We start from the raw sequence: 9,537 nt of genomic DNA on the forward strand, positions 1-9,537 counted from the left end.
AGGAAAACAGTAGCAAAAGAAATGGCTAAAGAAGTAGGATTTACTGTAATTAAAGGAAGAAGGTTGCATGTGATGTTTCATTTTACCTTCTCATAGTGTCCAAGAAAAATTATGTCTAAAAGTACACCTCCTTCATCAGCCGGGGCGGTGGGTTCGGCCAGTGTGGTTGAAATTTGTTTTGGTCCAAATGGCTCTGGTTAATATCGAGAGTCATTTAGTTTAAGTCGATCGTTCGTTCACTAAAGGAAATATCACATCTCCTGCAGGTGTGAGAATAGCTACTGCAAGAGTGAGAATAGCTACTGCTGGTGCTCCTTCTAGAAGTCGTAGTAACAAAAAGAGAATGGGTCGAGTTTAGTCCACGCGAATCAAGAAGAATTACGAAGACAATTGGAACTTTTAATAAATGATAAGGGAAAGACAGCCGCAAGAAGTCGCACTGTCGTTATCAAGCCTACCAACACTCTTAGCATCATTTATAACGGAAGACGGTGGACGTACTTCTAGTAGTGTGTGCAACTAGAAAAGAGAATGGTGTTTACAAAGAAAAGACGAACAGGACGACGGCCAAGAGCTCAAAGTGGGGATATTGTTCCGGCTTTTGTCGTGATGTGCACGACGATTCAGACAGTTGGGTCAAAAGGCAGTCTTGTCCACATGAGTTTACATCCTAAAAAGTTGTTAAATGGACGAAAAAAAAAAATGAAACATTACATGGAGAAGGTGCAACTGAAAAGATTTGGTAAAAGAAACCGAGAAAAAAAACTTTTAGTAAAGAAAGAACAACTGTCGAGTGGGTTCTACAGTTCTCTATTTGATTTTTTACACTCCAAATGTATGATTTGTTTTTTTTGTTTTTTGAAGGAAATCGTCATCGCCTTTCAGGAAAACTCAGCCAGATGAAAATCCAGATCAATATGGATGACATTAATCCAAAGGATACCAAACTCGAGCGACTCTGTAAATATATTTTCTATTTTTCATCCTATGAGGCGATGAATCGTAGTAAACTTTTTTCACATTTAGAATATCGTCATTACAACCAAGTACTTTTAAGATGTGTCTCACTTATTTTTTTAAAGAAGATTGTCATCGCGTTCAGACAACTGAGCCAGACGAAAGTCCAAATCAATATGGATGACATCGAGCTCGAACAACTCCTTAAGTATATTTTGCATTTTTCCATCCTGTGAGTCGATGAATCGTGGTAAACAAGAATTGCCTTGCAAACAATGATGTTTATTTGTGCAAAAGAATCAGAAGAGGCATGGCTTTGCAGTTATACTTTCAAGGAATGTTACCACCATTGCCTCCAAAATTTTGAAATTGCACTGTATAAAAATTATATATTTCTCTTTTCGATTATTTTCAGAACCATGTTGTTTCATCTGTCTGGGAGATGAAGATCCTCTAGAAATCACCCCGTGCTGCAAGCAGTTCATTCATAAAGAAAATGCTTCAAAGAGTGGTTTGTAAGACAACTGGAAAACCAGTTCGAGATTTCTTGTCCTTATCGTAAAAAAATCTGTTCCGCCAGTTTTCTTTCATTCCCTCGGTAATCGCCTGGTTAGTTGTTGCCACCTTTGGCAAAAATGAACCGTGGTGGAAAGACAGAGGGAAGACGACGCTCGTGAATGGGACGTGACCACAGGATATTAGGAGGATCCAGCTCTCGTCAGGGCCATAGAAAGTCGTCCTTCAGTTCCTCCAACGGTCAATTTGATAGAGATACACAAAATCGCTTTCATATTTATCATATTGAGAAGGCCGCTTTGTCAATTTTTAGCTTCTACGAAAGGCGTGGTCCTCCACAATTTAAATTTTTCTCTAAACAATTTGTATAGCCTTTATTTATTTTGGGCGCTCTCTTCTGGAGAGAGCACACGTCCCACATGTAATAAGATTTTTTCGAAAAATAAAGAATTTGTTGTGGTTGATATTACTTTCGAGTGTATTTGTGTGTGAACCCAAACCAAACTCATTCTTCTCGAAAAGAATGAGGGGAAAAAAGATAGCTAAAAAGAGTTGAGTGATTGGTCATTTCCGGTAACCCCAAGCGTTTGCGTGACCCCTCCAACACCTGTAGATGACAGTTCAAGTTAATTTAGAAATAAACCACGCTTTCAATAGGTTTACCAGCTGATAAACCACGTAGGATGTTGGGAGATCTGTCGAAACGTTTGCAACCCACTCGGCTGCACCTCGTGGTTCACAAACATAAATATGATTGAAGTTTGTCAAAGAGAATGATGAATTTAATCTTGTTCTGTGATCAAGTCACTGATTCTCAGAAAAACTATCAAAAACTGCGTTAAACCAATGAAAGCGCTGGAAACTGAATGAACTGTCAGCTAGAAGAAACTGAGCAGAAATTGTTTAAAAAAAAAACTAACGAGAAATGGCGATATACAAGATAAAGGCACAAGCTATAAAGTGGTATTGAGGAATACTTCAGTTGGACAGAGAAAACGCGCTTTTTGGTGACCAGAGTTGGCCTACCTCTGCGATAACGATCTGATAATCTGTACGGAAAGATTTTAGAGTTTGCAACCCAGAAAGCAGTAAGATGTAGAAAGCCTTTATGGGCTTCAAAACGGCTCGCCGTTTTAAATGTCCTTAGGTACTCCTGCTCATATTTTTTGTATTTCGTGGAAAATAGATCGCGATTGATCTCAGACCATAATGATTCAAATTCTCGTTCCCCAAAAACTCTTCCAAATCATGATATTTTAACAAAAGCGTAAAAAATGGTTCAAAGATGGAGTGCGATTGATCTCAATCGATGATTCAACTCTCATTTTGTAATTTCTGAACAGCAGCGTAAAATTATTATAACACGTGATAATGATTTAGACTATAAATAATAAATTGGTAAATCAACCATTTCAGTGCCTGAACCCCAATATCTTGCAGGGCTTATCGAGTCCTTTCGAAGATAAGTTGGACCATAAAAAAGGTTACGGTCAGGGTAGGCTAAGCCTTTTAACTTTTGGAATCCCTTTACACGTAAATAGCTCATTAGTTTGAGCAAGATTTCTGAGATTTATCCCGTCTGAAGAAGAGCTACTTTCCTCATTTTAGTACCGTAAGATGGTTTGGTAGACGCTGACTCACTTATAATGGATTAAGCGTTGTCGTCTCAGAGTCAGATATGCAAGAAATTTCTACGCTCTCAGTCGTCGGGAACATTGTTGTGAGTCATAATTTTTGATTGCAAACGCTGCGTCTTTACCTTATGGAAGGGACAAAGGAAAGATTCCCAAACAAACGGGATCAGGCGAGTTCAACTTTTGTCTTAGAGAAAAAATTCTTAGAAACTTAGTGTTTAGAAAAATTATCCTTGCATTTCTCAGAATTGCTACTTATACATGCACCGAGCAAATGTGTTGTCATGGAGAAGTGAATTTCTTAGAAATACTTGAACTATGCAAAGTCATTTGCATATGTTAATAATATGCCCCGGAGACATGTCATTAGGAATATAAAGGACCACGTTGGGCCAACCCCTCACATTCTACTCTAGATTTTAGTTGATCTGATTTTCATTGAGGTTTGGAAGTAGAATCGAAGGCTTAATACAATCAAGTGATGTATTCAATCTCATGTTGGACTGGCATTCCGAGTTCCAAACAAAAATGGGATTTAGACAAAAGCTTTAGAAATGAAAACATGATCAGCAGCTTGGCTGAGCAATAAAATTAACTCCCTTGTGAAGTACACTCTGAAGGTATCTCTGTAAATGGAATGTTGTCGCCTTCAGTACGTCAGTGCGTTGAGGAAAAACTGTGTCTGAAAATTCCAAGAGGATTAAATTTACACATGAATTACAATATTAGTGAGAACTTTGTTCAATCCCACAAATACGCGTAGACATAATAATCAAGAACTAGTCTATTGTTCCAGCAGTTTTCGATTGCATAACAAAGCCTATTGTTATCAATATAATTTCAATATATCAACGAAGTTGAAATGGTAAATTGGTCACCGTTACGATTATAAAAGCTGACGTTTCGAGCGTTAGCCCATTCGCTCCGACGAAGGGCTAACGCCCGAAACGTCAGCTTTTATAATCGTAACGGTGGCCAATTTACCATTTCAACTTTATTGAAATTATTTCGTTACCCCCACCCACGCAGCCCTAAACAGTTTCTTTAGAAACTATCAGCCTTTATTGTTATCAATGTTGAGCACTTTTCTTGGTACGATTAACACATGATGGAGTCCACAGGACTTTTCTTTATTAACGGTGTAATAACCATGCGATAGAACATAATATTTTGATAGAATACACAGGACTTCTATTTTTCCTCGTAACAGGTGGAATAACCACATTTCTGGTAAAACACGAGTAGTCAAAACGAATCTGACAAACAAGGTCCAGTTCGACTAATCGTTTAAATAGAAAATTTTCTATTTTTCCTTAGTCGCTCAATGGCTACCCTTTCGCAGTTAAGAGAGGAAGTCCGTCTTCCAGATCAGGGATGGTCAGAGTGGGAGAAAGCTATGGTCCCCCAAGATGACCAGAGCAGCAATCTTGAAGAACGTGGAGAAAATCATGTTGGATTCTTTTGCTCGAGCATACGATCCGCGTTCCCTGGAGAGGCACAGCGCTTCGGAATTTATGAGTGGCGAGCCAAGGGTACCAAGTACGGACAACCCAATCACGTCGTTTATGTAGGATGTACTTGTAGAGGTAACAACAGATCCTTAGGAGGGGAAATTCTTGAATACTGCAGGAACGGATTGCACAAAGGCGCACTCATTAATGATGCGTTGGCCAGAGGTTATGAGTTATGGATTCGTGTTAAGATCGCAGAAAGTGACGAGCCCAGGAAGTATGCGGAAGAGATGCAAAACGAACTTTTAGCTCAGTACAATTATGCATGGAACATTAGAAACAACGCTATACGTGATTTACTGCGGCCGTAAACAGTTAGCAAGGGAATTAAAAAAATAAAAGTTTGTGAAAAGTTGCTGTGCCTGCGTGATATGAAAATCTTCTTATCTTCTTCGAAACAACGACATCGATAGGTTAGAAATTTACGTTTTGCAGTGAACCAAAACTAGTAGGAGAAATTACTTTCCTCCTCTTTAAACTAGATACGGTTGAGTTTCAAAATAGAATGTTTAGACTCCTAAAACTCGTTGAAATTATAAATTCATCGCAAAGGTAAATCACCTGCTTCAAAAATTCCATTATTTTATTGGACTGCAATCTTCAGTTCGTATTTTCTGAAGTACAATTATCTTTATATCCCTGAGTTACATTATTTATAAATTAGCCTAACAACATAGACTGAATAAAGAGGAAAATCTGCTTTACATTTCACCTTATTTTCTCTTTGAAGTTATGCTTCGGCCGTACTAATTTTATTTTTGGCCTAACTCTTTTATGTAAGCTTTCCCGGAGGGAGTAGGGGGTAGGGGATTTCGTGATATATGATAGTTCTCGATGGCTATGATAACAGTTCTAGAGGAAAACCGATAAAAAAGATTTGACTCAAAAATAAGTGTGGCGAATCACAACATAGGAGCCCAGAGCTGGCAAACGTCCTCCCAAGAACTTAGCATTACTCCACTCAAAATTCCTTTATTTCATATGCTGCTGTGCCATACTATATACATGTAGAAGCAGATTAGAGAATAGACGGATAGCTATAGCACCGTCTTACTTAATTATAGCTCGTTTTAGATTCAAAGTTCCTTTTCCTGTCTATTTTTTTCCCGTTAAAAAATGTGCTCTTAGATTAAAATTTCTGTGAAAAAGGGGAAATTTTCTCAGTGAATTCTTTTTCGAATCTTGGTATCTGTCTTGATACAAGCTGTGTAAGCGTTAAACTGAAAATATGGTACATGTAATGTGTTGAGTCTGTCGCGTAGAGCTATCGGTGGGTCACGATTGTACTACACTGCGGTTAAAGCGAAAACAGTTCATTCACGTCTTTTACACACTTACTAACCCAAAAAGAACTACTACAATAAATTAAATACACGCTATATGTATACATGCAAATCCATAAGTCCTGAGTGTATTACATCACTTGCATTCGTTTCCATACGTGGGCATCACGATACACTACAATGATGGTCAGTGTGCTTTGCATGGCTCGTGAACATGATTCTGTTTTTAACGACCGACGTAGCATTTTGCTCGTATTTTCCTTGACCATAGGAACAAAAAAGTTAGATTGAACACCCGTTTGTGTTCGGACGTTTTCCTTTGTCTAACAGAATACTTTAAATAAATGATCGTTTCCAAGAAAACAAATACTATTCTGTTTTAAACTGATCAAAGGGATAGAAAAGCCAAAATTAAAAATAGTAAAACGCAAGCATTGTGATTCTCTTGTAGCACATCGATACACTTCACACCATTGTAATTTCACTAAATACGACTCTACTGATGTTGTGATTACCGTTGATATGGACCTTAGCACAACAAAATCAAAGGAAAATATTTCAAATTACATTACAGCATTCATCTATAACTTCAGTTGGTACCATTGAAAATTGATGCTACTCTATGAGAACAAGTTGACCACGAATGCTTTTAAAGGTGAAAAACAAATTTACTAAAGAGAAGGAAAAACTATGGAGATGCGGAATTAGTTACAGGGAAATCACAAGATTCAGTGGTATTTTAGACCTTTTAGAAGCAGGAGACTCAGTGGTAGCGGATAAGGGGTTTGATATAGGTAGCATGCTACAGGAGTGTAATGTTGAGTTAAACATCCCTCCTTTTCTGGAAAATCAAGGGCAGTTTTCAACTCAAGATGTGCAAAAAACCAAAACTATTGCAAGCCTTAGAATACATGTAGAACGTGCCATCAGAAGGGTTAAGGAATATCACTTTTGATTCCGATGTTCCTCTTTCAACTTTAGGTTCAGTTAACCAGCTATATTCTATAGCCTGTCTTCTAACAAATTTTCAAGGACCTTTAATCTTATCTAAGTGACAACAGTACAATGTAGTGCATTCATTTGGATTAGAAGATCATTCAGAAGGATTAAATATTAAACTTTTATAAAAAGTGTAAGTAGTCATAAAGAGTCTGGAAATTTTAATTGTTATTAAAAAATTGCAGCAGTTACTGGACATACTATTTCTGAATCAATTGTTCTTTAAACACAGTATTGAATATTTTTGGTGTTTTTCTTTTAAGTTTGGTTAATTGGGGAATTACCATATATAATTAGTTCTTGAATTTGAGTATGATGATGCAAGTAAATAATAAAACCTTAGCTAAAAAGAGCCAAAAAATACTAACAAGAAAGTTATGTCACATTCATGTTTCTCCGAAAAAAATGTTCTATGCATACCTTGAGTCAACTTCACCTCATCCCTCACCCTGACAATATCTGGTTAGCACCAATTTTAGAAAAGTTTTGAAATCTAATATAATTATACACAAATTAGAGCAAATGTAGAATGTTTTAAAAGAATATTATAACATAACCAAAGTAAAGCGCGCGCTCTGATTGGTCAATTTAGCGTTCCCCATTTGCCCATGGGTGTACGCTGCTGACGTGAGAAAATGCAAAGACTATTTTTCCGCGCGCGCTGGTTTTTTCTGGTCACGTAAGATTTGTTGAATAAAAGGGAACTCTTTAGCTACAATGTATCAATGTTATGTTATAAAACAAATGGTAAACACCACAGCGTACACTATTGAGTTATGGATGCACTTGGGAGGTTTGCTAAGCACTCAAGAAGCTAGAGTCGCTCTCGGCTATCGCCTCGAGCGACTCTTACGCTTCTTTCGTGCTTAGCAACCTCCCGCGTGCATCCATAACTCAATAGTGTACGCTGTGGTGTTTACCATTTGTTAATTGAAGCTAAATATTTTCATAACAAAGACAGTCTTGAGAGTAAGTAAAGACTAGAGGCAAATCAGCTTAGATAGTAATTGAAAAAAATTGTCCACCTTATTCTTAGCTCCTTGAAAAAAAAATGGGGTCAAAAAGGATTCTTGTGCAGACAAACATTTCATCATTTATGTAACTGAAAAAATCGCATCAGTCTAGACCAGTGAGGCCCAACTGGCACTGGACTTGGTAATAATAAATGTCACTCTTCTTTAATGAATACTGGTTAGTATTATCCTTGGTAAGATATCTCACATCATCAAATGAGATTGCCCCCTCCCTTACAACTTTAACCTCCAGTAACCCAAAGGGATTCTGGTCACTACCAAAAGCATCCAAATCATGAACTTTCCGGTCAGGGCTGCAGCCTAGCCATGGGCATTTTGGATTTATAATTAATCCTGATGGAAATAAATTCACTCTGCCATTTTTTTCTACATTAGCATAGATTGTTGCTGCATGGGGTTCAAGTTCCACACCCCTCTTCATTGCTGGAGTTTGAACAAATCTTGTTGGGTTCAGCTGACTTACAAGGTTTTCAAAATTCGAAACTCGCCGGGAAACTGTACCAAACTTGCTTGCTGTTATCCGCTTCTTTCGCAGAAGACGCCAAGTCTCGCTTGAACTTTGAGTAATCGTTTCTTCTTGTACCCTCAGAGAAATCTCACTTGTGACAGAAAGAGGGTCAAATAGGGCTTGTTGGTTTGCCTCCAGGCACGCAAACACGTTATTTTGAAATCTATCTTTTGCACTCTCGAGTGATAATTCTGGAAATGCAGTGTAGGTAAAATCATTTACCAAATAGTCTGAAGACGTTTTTTGTTGATAAGAAATCAAACACCCTTTGGGGACATTTCCAAATTTGCTTGGGAGAAATGAAACAGATCTCAGGTCCTGCTCAGAAGGAACAATGGTTGCAAACAGAGGCTTTGGCTGTAGACTGTTGAAATGCTCTGTAGTCATTGTTCCATACATTGGTGATGGCGAATACAGGTTGCTTTTGATGTATTTGTTGAAGGATTTGTAAAGCTTTACAACTTTACAACTTTATTTACTATTGGAAAAAAGAAAAATACAAAAATGGTCGTTTCCCGCAAATAGGATTGGCTAGTCGAGGCGGGAAGCGACAGGAGAGAATAGGTTTACATTACAGCCTGTCAAATTTGGACAAGGTATGAAGAAAAAATAATTGAAAAGTAGCCCTTAAAGTATTAACATAACAAGTGGAAAAGTAATAGAGGTATTTTACATCGCTTGTAGAATACACGAGATGACATTAGAGAGTAAGAAAAAAAAGGGAATAAAATAGTAATAATAAATAAATAAATAAGCGCCACCGTTGCAACTTTAACCGCAGAATTAACCGTCATTGAGGATATGTTGATATAAGTTTCTGTATTATGGAAGGCGATTCAATGTAAATATCCTCAGAAGCCAGTAAAGACAGAAGCATATTATGGGTTTCTGTTTTAAAACTCTTACGAGGGAGCTCACGTGTGGTGTTATTCAGAGAATTCCATAGATTTGGCCCTAATCTAGGAATAGAATTCCGCATTACAATTGTTCTGGATGGGTTAACGTAGTAATTACCAGCTGAGGAGAACCTTGTGTTATGCGAATGAACTTGATTTGAGGTTTCTTCACAAGTGCATTTTAAATTTGCTTTGCTTC

The 9,537-nt window shown here is 37.6% G+C and overlaps 1 pseudogene; it reads right to left on the reverse strand.

The window, feature by feature from the left end:
- Positions 1-7,880: 7,880 nt before the first annotated feature.
- LOC148718887 (uncharacterized) overlaps positions 7,881-9,537 on the reverse strand; it is a 2,475-nt pseudogene continuing 818 nt past the window's right edge.

Source organism: Stylophora pistillata, chromosome 12 (assembly GCF_964205215.1).
Source record: "Stylophora pistillata chromosome 12, jaStyPist1.2, whole genome shotgun sequence".
Classification (NCBI taxonomy): domain Eukaryota; kingdom Metazoa; phylum Cnidaria; class Anthozoa; order Scleractinia; family Pocilloporidae; genus Stylophora; species Stylophora pistillata.